Below are 13,836 nucleotides of genomic sequence, written 5' to 3'. Positions count from 1 at the left end.
TCTCCGCTCAATGTACAAGTACGTCTCCGCTCAATGTACAAGTACCTCTCCGCTCAATGTACAAGTACCTCTCCGCTCCATGTACAAGTACCTCTCCGCTCAATGTACAAGTACATCTCCGCTCCATGTACCAGTACCTCTCCGCTCAATGTACAAGTACCTCTCCGCTCAATGTACAAGTACATCTCCGCTCCATGTACAAGTACGTCTCCGCTCAATGTATAAGTACCTCTCCGCTCCATGTACAAGTACCTCTCCGCTCCATGTACAAGTACATCTCCGCTCCATGTACAAGTACATCTCCGCTCCATGTACAAGTACCTCTCCGCTCCATGTACAAGTACCTCTCCGCTCCATGTACAAGTACATCTCCGCTCCATGTACAAGTACCTCTCCGCTCAATGTACAAGTACATCTCCGCTCCATGTACAAGTACGTCTCCGCTCAATGTATAAGTACCTCTCCGCTCCATGTACAAGTACCTCTCCGCTCCATGTACAAGTACATCTCCGCTCCATGTACAAGTACATCTCCGCTCCATGTACAAGTACCTCTCCGCTCCATGTACAAGTACCTCTCCGCTCCATGTACAAGTACATCTCCGCTCCATGTACAAGTACCTCTCCGCTCAATGTACAAGTACATCTCCGCTCCATGTACAAGTACATCTCCACTCCATGTACAAGTACCTCTCCGCTCAATGTACAAGTACATCTCCGCTCCATGTACCAGTACCTCTCCGCTCAATGTACAAGTACATCTCCACTCCATGTACAAGTACCTCTCCGCTCAATGTACAAGTACATCTCCGCTCCATGTACCAGTACCTCTCCGCTCAATGTACAAGTACATCTCCACTCCATGTACAAGTACCTCTCCGCTCAATGTACAAGTACATCTCCGCTCCATGTACCAGTACCTCTCCGCTCAATGTACAAGTACATCTCCGCTCCATGTACAAGTACCTCTCCGCTCAATGTACAAGTACCTCTCCGCTCAATGTACAAGTACATCTCCGCTCCATGTACCAGTACCTCTCCGCTCAATGTACAAGTACATCTGCGCTCCATGTAGGGCTGGGTATCGTTCAAAATTTTTCGATATCGATACCGTTTCGATACTTGGATTTCGATACCGGTTCCTGAACGATACTTTTTTCGATACCAATTTTTAGAAAAATCCATTTTAACAAAAATAAAACTGCATTACACATTGAAATTATTTTACAAATCTTTAGTTTCCCCCCATCTTAAGTTTTACAGCAGAAAAAAATAAAACCTACTGTATTTAACATAACTTTAAGTTCTCTAAACGTATTGCCGTCCCTACAAAAAATATTGGAGTACTACAAAGGAAAGAAATGTAGCTAAAACAAATAAATCAGTGGAATAGTTTTCAGTGCAAAACAGAGAGTTGCAAATCAGGGTTTAATGCTCACTGATGCAACAGAACTCTATTCTTGTACAAACTGATGAGATGGCTCCACTTCATGCATGGAAGACTAGTTGAGCATTGACTAGCCTATCAATATAGCCTTATATGCCACAAAGTGAATTGCATTTATATTCAACAAACTATCATGACATCAGCGTTTGTTAACGAGTTGCTAAAAATACATGGGCGATAACTGCCCGCTTGCACATAACGCTAATTAATTAAACATTAACGCTAGCGTTGCAGATCAGTGTGCTCACTGCTGCAACAGAACGTCATTCTTGTCAAATCTGACGAGACAGCTCAACTTCACTGACTAGCCAATCAATATAAATGAATCGCATTTACATTCAACAAACTATCATGACATCAGCGTTTGTTAACGAGTTGCTAAAAATACACAATGCCCGCTTGCGCATAACGTTACGGCGGCAATTAATTAAACGATCTAATGCTACAACTCACAGCCAGATGCATGGATTTGTCAGACTGAGGGATCTGATAACCGCTAACTTGCGGTAAGCTGAGCTGACCCACCTCTCAATTATTTCTCTTGTCTGTGGAAACCAGTCCGTGTTGTTTCTGTTTCTTTTCCTGCTTTTCATCATCTTCGCCATATGGTAATCCAGGATAGGAGTAGCTTGAGTGGCTAACTTCTTGTATACTATCCGCACCGCACGCCTGGCTCACAGTCACAACAAACACACCGGCTAAAGTGGGCGTAACGTTTCCTGCATGCCTCTACATGACAGCCAATCACCAGCCGTATTAGAGCGCGGCGTGCAAGCATGTCGCATGCTTATAGGCTCAATGACGCTGTTTTGTTTTGGTATCGAAAATTGGTATCGATTGACAAGGGAGGCTTCGATACCCCTTAGTATCGATGTTTCCATTTCGGTGCCAAGTAAGTATCGAAACTCGATACCCAGCCCTAGCTCCATGTACAAGTACCTCTCCGCTCAATGTACAAGTACCTCTCCGCTCAATGTACAAGTACCTCTCCGCTCCATGTACAAGTACCTCTCCGCTCCATGTACAAGTACCTCTCCGCTCCATGTACAAGTACCTCTCCGCTCCATGTACAAGTACATCTCTGCTCCATGTACAAGTACCTCTCCGCTCAATGTACAAGTACATCTCCGCTCCATGTACAAGTACCTCTCCGCTCCATGTACAAGTACATCTCCGCTCCATGTACAAGTACCTCTCCGCTCCATGTACAAGTACCTCTCCGCTCCATGTACAAGTACCTCTCCGCTCAATGTACAAATACCTCTCCGCTCCATGTACAAGTAGCTCTCCGCTGAATGTACAAGTGTCGACAGTACCTCTCCGCTCAATGTACAAGTACCTCTCCGCTCAATGTACAAATACCTCTCCGCTCCATGTACAAGTACCTCTCCGCTCAATGTCAAGTATCGACAGTACCTCTCCGCTCCATGTACAAGTACCTCTCCGCTGAATGTACAAGTGTCGACAGTACCTCTCCGCTCAATGTACAAGTACCTCTCCGCTCCATGTACAAGTACCTCTCCGCTCTCATGTACAAGTACCTCTCCGCTCCATGTACAAGTACCTCTCCGCTCAATGTACAAGTACCTCTGCGCTCCATGTACAAGTACCTCTCCGCTCAATGTACAAGTACCTCTCCGCTCAATGTACAAGTGTCGACAGTACCTCTCCGCTCCATGTACAAGTACCTCTCCGCTCAATGTACAAGTGTCGACAGTACCTCTACGCTCAATGTACAAGTGTCGACAGTACCTCTCCGCTCTCATGTACAAGTACCTCTCCGATCCATGTACAAGTACATCTCCGCTCCATGTACAAGTACATCTCCGCTCAATGTACAAGTACCTCTCCGCTCCATGTACAAGTACCTCTCCGCTCCATGTACAAGTACCTCTCCGCTCCATGTACAAGTACCTCTCCGCTCCATGTACAAGTACCTCTCCGCTCAATGTACAAGTACCTCTCCGCTCCATGTACAAGTACCTCTCCGCTCAATGTACAAGTACCTCTCCGCTCCATGTACAAGTACCTCTCCGCTCCATGTACAAGTACCTCTCCGCTCCATGTACAAGTACCTCTCCGCTCAATGTCAAGTATCGACAGTACCTCTCCGCTCCATGTACAAGTACCTCTCCGCTGAATGTACAAGTGTCGACAGTACCTCTCCGCTCAATGTACAAGTACATCTCCGCTCCATGTACAAGTACCTCTCCGCTCCATGTACAAGTACATCTCCGCTCCATGTACAAGTACCTCTCCGCTCCATGTACAAGTACCTCTCCGCTCCATGTACAAGTACCTCTCCGCTCAATGTACAAATACCTCTCCGCTCCATGTACAAGTAGCTCTCCGCTGAATGTACAAGTGTCGACAGTACCTCTCCGCTCAATGTACAAGTACCTCTCCGCTCAATGTACAAATACCTCTCCGCTCCATGTACAAGTACCTCTCCGCTCAATGTCAAGTATCGACAGTACCTCTCCGCTCCATGTACAAGTACCTCTCCGCTGAATGTACAAGTGTCGACAGTACCTCTCCGCTCAATGTACAAGTACCTCTCCGCTCCATGTACAAGTACCTCTCCGCTCTCATGTACAAGTACCTCTCCGCTCCATGTACAAGTACCTCTCCGCTCAATGTACAAGTACCTCTGCGCTCCATGTACAAGTACCTCTCCGCTCAATGTACAAGTACCTCTCCGCTCAATGTACAAGTGTCGACAGTACCTCTCCGCTCCATGTACAAGTACCTCTCCGCTCAATGTACAAGTGTCGACAGTACCTCTACGCTCAATGTACAAGTGTCGACAGTACCTCTCCGCTCTCATGTACAAGTACCTCTCCGATCCATGTACAAGTACATCTCCGCTCCATGTACAAGTACATCTCCGCTCAATGTACAAGTACCTCTCCGCTCCATGTACAAGTACCTCTCCGCTCCATGTACAAGTACCTCTCCGCTCCATGTACAAGTACCTCTCCGCTCCATGTACAAGTACCTCTCCGCTCAATGTACAAGTACCTCTCCGCTCCATGTACAAGTACCTCTCCGCTCAATGTACAAGTACCTCTCCGCTCCATGTACAAGTACCTCTCCGCTCCATGTACAAGTACCTCTCCGCTCCATGTACAAGTACCTCTCCGCTCAATGTCAAGTATCGACAGTACCTCTCCGCTCCATGTACAAGTACCTCTCCGCTGAATGTACAAGTGTCGACAGTACCTCTCCGCTCAATGTACAAGTACCTCTCCGCTCCATGTACAAGTACCTCTCCGCTCTCATGTACAAGTACCTCTCCGCTCCATGTACAAGTACCTCTCCGCTCAATGTACAAGTACCTCTGCGCTCCATGTACAAGTACCTCTCCGCTCAATGTACAAGTACCTCTCCGCTCAATGTACAAGTGTCGACAGTACCTCTCCGCTCCATGTACAAGTACCTCTCCGCTCAATGTACAAGTGTCGACAGTACCTCTACGCTCAATGTACAAGTGTCGACAGTACCTCTCCGCTCTCATGTACAAGTACCTCTCCGATCCATGTACAAGTACATCTCCGCTCCATGTACAAGTACATCTCCGCTCAATGTACAAGTACCTCTCCGCTCCATGTACAAGTACCTCTCCGCTCCATGTACAAGTACCTCTCCGCTCCATGTACAAGTACCTCTCCGCTCCATGTACAAGTACCTCTCCGCTCAATGTACAAGTACCTCTCCGCTCCATGTACAAGTACCTCTCCGCTCCATGTACAAGTACCTCTCCGCTCCATGTACAAGTACCTCTCCGCTCAATGTACAAGTACCTCTCCGCTCCATGTACAAGTACCTCTCCGCTCCATGTACAAGTACCTCTCCGCTCCATGTACAAGTACCTCTCCGCTCAATGTACAAGTACCTCTCCGCTCCCTGTACAAGTACATCTCCGCTCCATGTACAAGTACCTCTCCGCTCCATGTACAAGTACCTCTCCGCTCAATGTACAAGTGTCGACAGTACCTCTCCGCTCCATGTACAAGTACCTCTCCGCTCCATGTACAAGTACCTCTCCGCTCAATGTACAAGTGTCGACAGTACCTCTCCGCTCCATCTACAAGTACCTCTCCGCTCAATGTACAAGTACCTCTCTGCTGAATGTACAAGTACCTCTCCGCTCCATGTACAAGTACCTCTCCGCTCCATGTACAAATACCTCTCCGCTCCATGTACAAGTACCTCTCCGCTCCATGTACAAGCACCTCTCCGCTACATGTACAAGTACCTCTCCGCTCCATGTACAAGTACCTCTCCGCTCCATGTACAAGTACCTCTCCGCTCAATGTACAAGTACCTCTCCGCTCCATGTACAAATACCTCTCCGCTCCATGTACAAATACCTCTCCGCTCCATGTACAAGTACCTCTCCGCTCCATGTACCAGTACCTCTCCGCTCAATGTACAAGTACATCTCCGCTCAATGTACAAGTACATCTCCGCTCAATGTACAAGTACGTCTCCGCTCAATGTACAAGTACCTCTCCGCTCAATGTACAAGTACCTCTCCGCTCCATGTACAAGTACCTCTCCGCTCAATGTACAAGTACATCTCCGCTCCATGTACCAGTACCTCTCCGCTCAATGTACAAGTACCTCTCCGCTCAATGTACAAGTACATCTCCGCTCCATGTACAAGTACGTCTCCGCTCAATGTATAAGTACCTCTCCGCTCCATGTACAAGTACCTCTCCGCTCCATGTACAAGTACATCTCCGCTCCATGTACAAGTACATCTCCGCTCCATGTACAAGTACCTCTCCGCTCCATGTACAAGTACCTCTCCGCTCCATGTACAAGTACATCTCCGCTCCATGTACAAGTACCTCTCCGCTCAATGTACAAGTACATCTCCGCTCCATGTACAAGTACATCTCCACTCCATGTACAAGTACCTCTCCGCTCAATGTACAAGTACATCTCCGCTCCATGTACCAGTACCTCTCCGCTCAATGTACAAGTACATCTCCACTCCATGTACAAGTACCTCTCCGCTCAATGTACAAGTACATCTCCGCTCCATGTACCAGTACCTCTCCGCTCAATGTACAAGTACATCTCCACTCCATGTACAAGTACCTCTCCGCTCAATGTACAAGTACATCTCCGCTCCATGTACCAGTACCTCTCCGCTCAATGTACAAGTACATCTCCGCTCCATGTACAAGTACCTCTCCGCTCAATGTACAAGTACCTCTCCGCTCAATGTACAAGTACATCTCCGCTCCATGTACCAGTACCTCTCCGCTCAATGTACAAGTACATCTGCGCTCCATGTAGGGCTGGGTATCGTTCAAAATTTTTCGATATCGATACCGTTTCGATACTTGGATTTCGATACCGGTTCCTGAACGATACTTTTTTCGATACCAATTTTTAGAAAAATCCATTTTAACAAAAATAAAACTGCATTACACATTGAAATTATTTTACAAATCTTTAGTTTCCCCCCATCTTAAGTTTTACAGCAGAAAAAAATAAAACCTACTGTATTTAACATAACTTTAAGTTCTCTAAACGTATTGCCGTCCCTACAAAAAATATTGGAGTACTACAAAGGAAAGAAATGTAGCTAAAACAAATAAATCAGTGGAATAGTTTTCAGTGCAAAACAGAGTTGCAAATCAGGGTTTAATGCTCACTGATGCAACAGAACTCTATTCTTGTACAAACTGATGAGATGGCTCCACTTCATGCATGGAAGACTAGTTGAGCATTGACTAGCCTATCAATATAGCCTTATATGCCACAAAGTGAATCGCATTTATATTCAACAAACTATCATGACATCAGCGTTTGTTAACGAGTTGCTAAAAATACATGGGCGATAACTGCCCGCTTGCACATAACGCTAATTAATTAAACATTAACGCTAGCGTTGCAGATCAGTGTGCTCACTGCTGCAACAGAACGTCATTCTTGTCAAATCTGACGAGACAGCTCAACTTCACTGACTAGCCAATCAATATAAATGAATCGCATTTACATTCAACAAACTATCATGACATCAGCGTTTGTTAACGAGTTGCTAAAAATACACAATGCCCGCTTGCGCATAACGTTACGGCGGCAATTAATTAAACGATCTAATGCTACAACTCACAGCCAGATGCATGGATTTGTCAGACTGAGGGATCTGATAACCGCTAACTTGCGGTAAGCTGAGCTGACCCACCTCTCAATTATTTCTCTTGTCTGTGGAAACCAGTCCGTGTTGTTTCTGTTTCTTTTCCTGCTTTTCATCATCTTCGCCATATGGTAATCCAGGATAGGAGTAGCTTGAGTGGCTAACTTCTTGTATACTATCCGCACCGCACGCCTGGCTCACAGTCACAACAAACACACCGGCTAAAGTGGGCGTAACGTTTCCTGCATGCCTCTACATGACAGCCAATCACCAGCCGTATTAGAGCGCGGCGTGCAAGCATGTCGCATGCTTATAGGCTCAATGACGCTGTTTTGTTTTGGTATCGAAAATTGGTATCGATTGACAAGGGAGGCTTCGATACCCCTTAGTATCGATGTTTCCATTTCGGTGCCAAGTAAGTATCGAAACTCGATACCCAGCCCTAGCTCCATGTACAAGTACCTCTCCGCTCAATGTACAAGTACCTCTCCGCTCAATGTACAAGTACCTCTCCGCTCCATGTACAAGTACCTCTCCGCTCCATGTACAAGTACCTCTCCGCTCCATGTACAAGTACCTCTCCGCTCCATGTACAAGTACATCTCTGCTCCATGTACAAGTACCTCTCCGCTCAATGTACAAGTACATCTCCGCTCCATGTACAAGTACCTCTCCGCTCCATGTACAAGTACCTCTCCGCTCCATGTACAAGTACCTCTCCGCTCCATGTACAAGTACCTCTCCGCTCAATGTACAAGTACCTCTCCGCTCCATGTACAAGTACCTCTCCGCTCCATGTACAAGTACCTCTCCGCTCCATGTACAAGTACCTCTCCGCTCAATGTACAAGTACCTCTCCGCTCCATGTACAAGTACCTCTCCGCTCCATGTACAAGTACCTCTCCGCTCCATGTACAAGTACCTCTCCGCTCAATGTACAAGTACCTCTCCGCTCCCTGTACAAGTACATCTCCGCTCCATGTACAAGTACCTCTCCGCTCCATGTACAAGTACCTCTCCGCTCAATGTACAAGTGTCGACAGTACCTCTCCGCTCCATGTACAAGTACCTCTCCGCTCCATGTACAAGTACCTCTCCGCTCAATGTACAAGTGTCGACAGTACCTCTCCGCTCCATCTACAAGTACCTCTCCGCTCAATGTACAAGTACATCTCCGCTCCATGTACCAGTACCTCTCCGCTCAATGTACAAGTACATCTGCGCTCCATGTAGGGCTGGGTATCGTTCAAAATTTTTCGATATCGATACCGTTTCGATACTTGGATTTCGATACCGGTTCCTGAACGATACTTTTTTCGATACCAATTTTTAGAAAAATCCATTTTAACAAAAATAAAACTGCATTACACATTGAAATTATTTTACAAATCTTTAGTTTCCCCCCATCTTAAGTTTTACAGCAGAAAAAAATAAAACCTACTGTATTTAACATAACTTTAAGTTCTCTAAACGTATTGCCGTCCCTACAAAAAATATTGGAGTACTACAAAGGAAAGAAATGTAGCTAAAACAAATAAATCAGTGGAATAGTTTTCAGTGCAAAACAGAGAGTTGCAAATCAGGGTTTAATGCTCACTGATGCAACAGAACTCTATTCTTGTACAAACTGATGAGATGGCTCCACTTCATGCATGGAAGACTAGTTGAGCATTGACTAGCCTATCAATATAGCCTTATATGCCACAAAGTGAATCGCATTTATATTCAACAAACTATCATGACATCAGCGTTTGTTAACGAGTTGCTAAAAATACATGGGCGATAACTGCCCGCTTGCACATAACGCTAATTAATTAAACATTAACGCTAGCGTTGCAGATCAGTGTGCTCACTGCTGCAACAGAACGTCATTCTTGTCAAATCTGACGAGACAGCTCAACTTCACTGACTAGCCAATCAATATAAATGAATCGCATTTACATTCAACAAACTATCATGACATCAGCGTTTGTTAACGAGTTGCTAAAAATACACAATGCCCGCTTGCGCATAACGTTACGGCGGCAATTAATTAAACGATCTAATGCTACAACTCACAGCCAGATGCATGGATTTGTCAGACTGAGGGATCTGATAACCGCTAACTTGCGGTAAGCTGAGCTGACCCACCTCTCAATTATTTCTCTTGTCTGTGGAAACCAGTCCGTGTTGTTTCTGTTTCTTTTCCTGCTTTTCATCATCTTCGCCATATGGTAATCCAGGATAGGAGTAGCTTGAGTGGCTAACTTCTTGTATACTATCCGCACCGCACGCCTGGCTCACAGTCACAACAAACACACCGGCTAAAGTGGGCGTAACGTTTCCTGCATGCCTCTACATGACAGCCAATCACCAGCCGTATTAGAGCGCGGCGTGCAAGCATGTCGCATGCTTATAGGCTCAATGACGCTGTTTTGTTTTGGTATCGAAAATTGGTATCGATTGACAAGGGAGGCTTCGATACCCCTTAGTATCGATGTTTCCATTTCGGTGCCAAGTAAGTATCGAAACTCGATACCCAGCCCTAGCTCCATGTACAAGTACCTCTCCGCTCAATGTACAAGTACCTCTCCGCTCAATGTACAAGTACCTCTCCGCTCCATGTACAAGTACCTCTCCGCTCCATGTACAAGTACCTCTCCGCTCCATGTACAAGTACCTCTCCGCTCCATGTACAAGTACATCTCTGCTCCATGTACAAGTACCTCTCCACTCAATGTACAAGTACATCTCCGCTCCATGTACAAGTACCTCTCCGCTCCATGTACAAGTACATCTCCGCTCCATGTACAAGTACCTCTCCGCTCCATGTACAAGTACCTCTCCGCTCAATGTACAAGTACATCTCCGCTCCATGTACAAGTACCTCTCCGCTCCATGTACAAGTACATCTCCGCTCCATGTACAAGTACCTCTCCGCTCAATGTACAAGTACATCTCCGCTCCATGTACAAGTACATCTCCACTCCATGTACAAGTACCTCTCCGCTCAATGTACAAGTACATCTCCGCTCCATGTACCAGTACCTCTCCGCTCAATGTACAAGTACATCTCCACTCCATGTACAAGTACCTCTCCGCTCAATGTACAAGTACATCTCCGCTCCATGTACCAGTACCTCTCCGCTCCATGTACAAGTACCTCTCCGCTCCATGTACAAGTACATCTCTGCTCCATGTACAAGTACCTCTCCGCTCAATGTACAAGTACATCTCCGCTCCATGTACAAGTACCTCTCCGCTCCATGTACAAGTACATCTCCGCTCCATGTACAAGTACCTCTCCGCTCCATGTACAAGTACCTCTCCGCTCAATGTACAAGTACATCTCCGCTCCATGTACAAGTACATCTCTGCTCCATGTACAAGTACCTCTCCGCTCAATGTACAAGTACATCTCCGCTCCATGTACAAGTACCTCTCCGCTCCATGTACAAGTACCTCTCCGGTCCATGTACAAGTACCTCTCCGCTCCATGTACAAGTACCTCTCCGCTCCATGTACAAGTACCTCTCCGCTCAATGTCAAGTGTCGACAGTACCTCTCCGCTCCATGTACAAATACCTCTCCGCTCTCATGTACAAGTACCTCTCCGCTCCATGTACAAGTACCTCTCCGCTCAATGTCAAGTGTCGACAGTACCTCTCCGCTCCATGTACAAATACCTATCCGCTCCATGTACAAGTACCTCTCCGCTCTCATGTACAAGTACCTCTCCGCTCCATGTACAAGTAGCTCTCCGCTCAATGTACAAGTGTCGACAGTACCTTTCCGCTCCATGTACAAATACCTCTCCGCTCTCATGTACAAGTACCTCTCCGCTCCATGTACAAGTACCTCTCCGCTCAATGTACAAATACCTCTCCGCTCCATGTATAAGTACCTCTCCGCTCTATGTACAAGTACCTCTCCGCTCCATGTACAAGTACCTCTCCGCTCAATGTACAAATACCTCTCCGCTCCATATACAAGTAGCTCTCCGCTGAATGTACAAGTGTCGACAGTACCTCTCCGCTCAATGTACAAGTACCTCTCCGCTCAATGTACAAATACCTCTCCGCTCCATGTACAAGTACCTCTCCGCTCAATGTCAAGTATCGACAGTACCTCTCCGCTCCATGTACAAGTACCTCTCCGCTGAATGTACAAGTACCTCTCCGCTCTCATGTACAAGTACCTCTCCGCTCCATGTACAAGTACCTCTCCGCTCAATGTACAAGTACCTCTGCGCTCCATGTACAAGTACCTCTCCGCTCAATGTACAAGTACCTCTCCGCTCAATGTACAAGTGTCGACAGTACCTCTCCGCTCCATGTACAAGTACCTCTCCGCTCAATGTACAAGTGTCGACAGTACCTCTACGCTCAATGTACAAGTGTCGACAGTACCTCTCCGCTCTCATGTACAAGTACCTCTCCGATCCATGTACAAGTACATCTCCGCTCCATGTACAAGTACATCTCCGCTCAATGTACAAGTACCTCTCCGCTCCATGTACAAGTACCTCTCCGCTCCATGTACAAGTACCTCTCCGCTCCATGTACAAGTACCTCTCCGCTCCATGTACAAGTACCTCTCCGCTCAATGTACAAGTACCTCTCCGCTCCATGTACAAGTAGCTCTCCGCTCAATGTACAAGTACCTCTCCGCTCCATGTACAAGTACCTCTCCGCTCCATGTACAAGTACCTCTCCGCTCCATGTACAAGTACCTCTCCGCTCAATGTCAAGTATCGACAGTACCTCTCCGCTCCATGTACAAGTACCTCTCCGCTGAATGTACAAGTGTCGACAGTACCTCTCCGCTCAATGTACAAGTACCTCTCCGCTCCATGTACAAGTACCTCTCCGCTCTCATGTACAAGTACCTCTCCGCTCCATGTACAAGTACCTCTCCGCTCAATGTACAAGTACCTCTGCGCTCCATGTACAAGTACCTCTCCGCTCAATGTACAAGTACCTCTCCGCTCAATGTACAAGTGTCGACAGTACCTCTCCGCTCCATGTACAAGTACCTCTCCGCTCAATGTACAAGTGTCGACAGTACCTCTACGCTCAATGTACAAGTGTCGACAGTACCTCTCCGCTCTCATGTACAAGTACCTCTCCGATCCATGTACAAGTACATCTCCGCTCCATGTACAAGTACATCTCCGCTCAATGTACAAGTACCTCTCCGCTCCATGTACAAGTACCTCTCCGCTCCATGTACAAGTACCTCTCCGCTCCATGTACAAGTACCTCTCCGCTCCATGTACAAGTACCTTTCCGCTCAATGTACAAGTACCTCTCCGCTCCATGTACAAGTACCTCTCCGCTCCATGTACAAGTACCTCTCCGCTCCATGTACAAGTACCTCTCCGCTCAATGTACAAGTACCTCTCCGCTCCATGTACAAGTACCTCTCCGCTCCATGTACAAGTACCTCTCCGCTCCATGTACAAGTACCTCTCCGCTCAATGTACAAGTACCTCTCCGCTCCCTGTACAAGTACATCTCCGCTCCATGTACAAGTACCTCTCCGCTCCATGTACAAGTACCTCTCCGCTCAATGTACAAGTGTCGACAGTACCTCTCCGCTCCATGTACAAGTACCTCTCCGCTCCATGTACAAGTACCTCTCCGCTCAATGTACAAGTGTCGACAGTACCTCTCCGCTCCATCTACAAGTACCTCTCCGCTCAAGGTACAAGTACCTCTCCGCTGAATGTACAAGTACCTCTCCGCTCCATGTACAAGTACCTCTCCGCTCCATGTACAAATACCTCTCCGCTCCATGTACAAGTACCTCTCCGCTCCATGTACAAGCACCTCTCCGCTACATGTACAAGTACCTCTGCGCTCCATGTACAAGTACCTCTCCGCTCCATGTACAAGTACCTCTCCGCTCAATGTACAAGTACCTCTCCGCTCCATGTACAAATACCTCTCCGCTCCATGTACAAATACCTCTCCGCTCCATGTACAAGTACCTCTCCGCTCCATGTACCAGTACCTCTCCGCTCAATGTACAAGTACATCTCCGCTCAATGTACAAGTACATCTCCGCTCAATGTACAAGTACGTCTCCGCTCAATGTACAAGTACCTCTCCGCTCAATGTACAAGTACCTCTCCGCTCCATGTACAAGTACCTCTCCGCTCAATGTACAAGTACATCTCCGCTCCATGTACCAGTACCTCTCCGCTCAATGTACAAGTACCTCTCCGCTCAATGTACAAGTACATCTCCGCT

This window comes from Poromitra crassiceps (genome assembly GCF_964638095.1).
Source record: "Poromitra crassiceps genome assembly, contig: HAP1_SCAFFOLD_103, whole genome shotgun sequence".
NCBI classification, from domain to species: Eukaryota; Metazoa; Chordata; class Actinopteri; order Beryciformes; family Melamphaidae; genus Poromitra; species Poromitra crassiceps.
The sequence above is the reverse complement of the archived record's forward strand: the minus strand, read 5'-3'. Positions refer to the sequence as shown.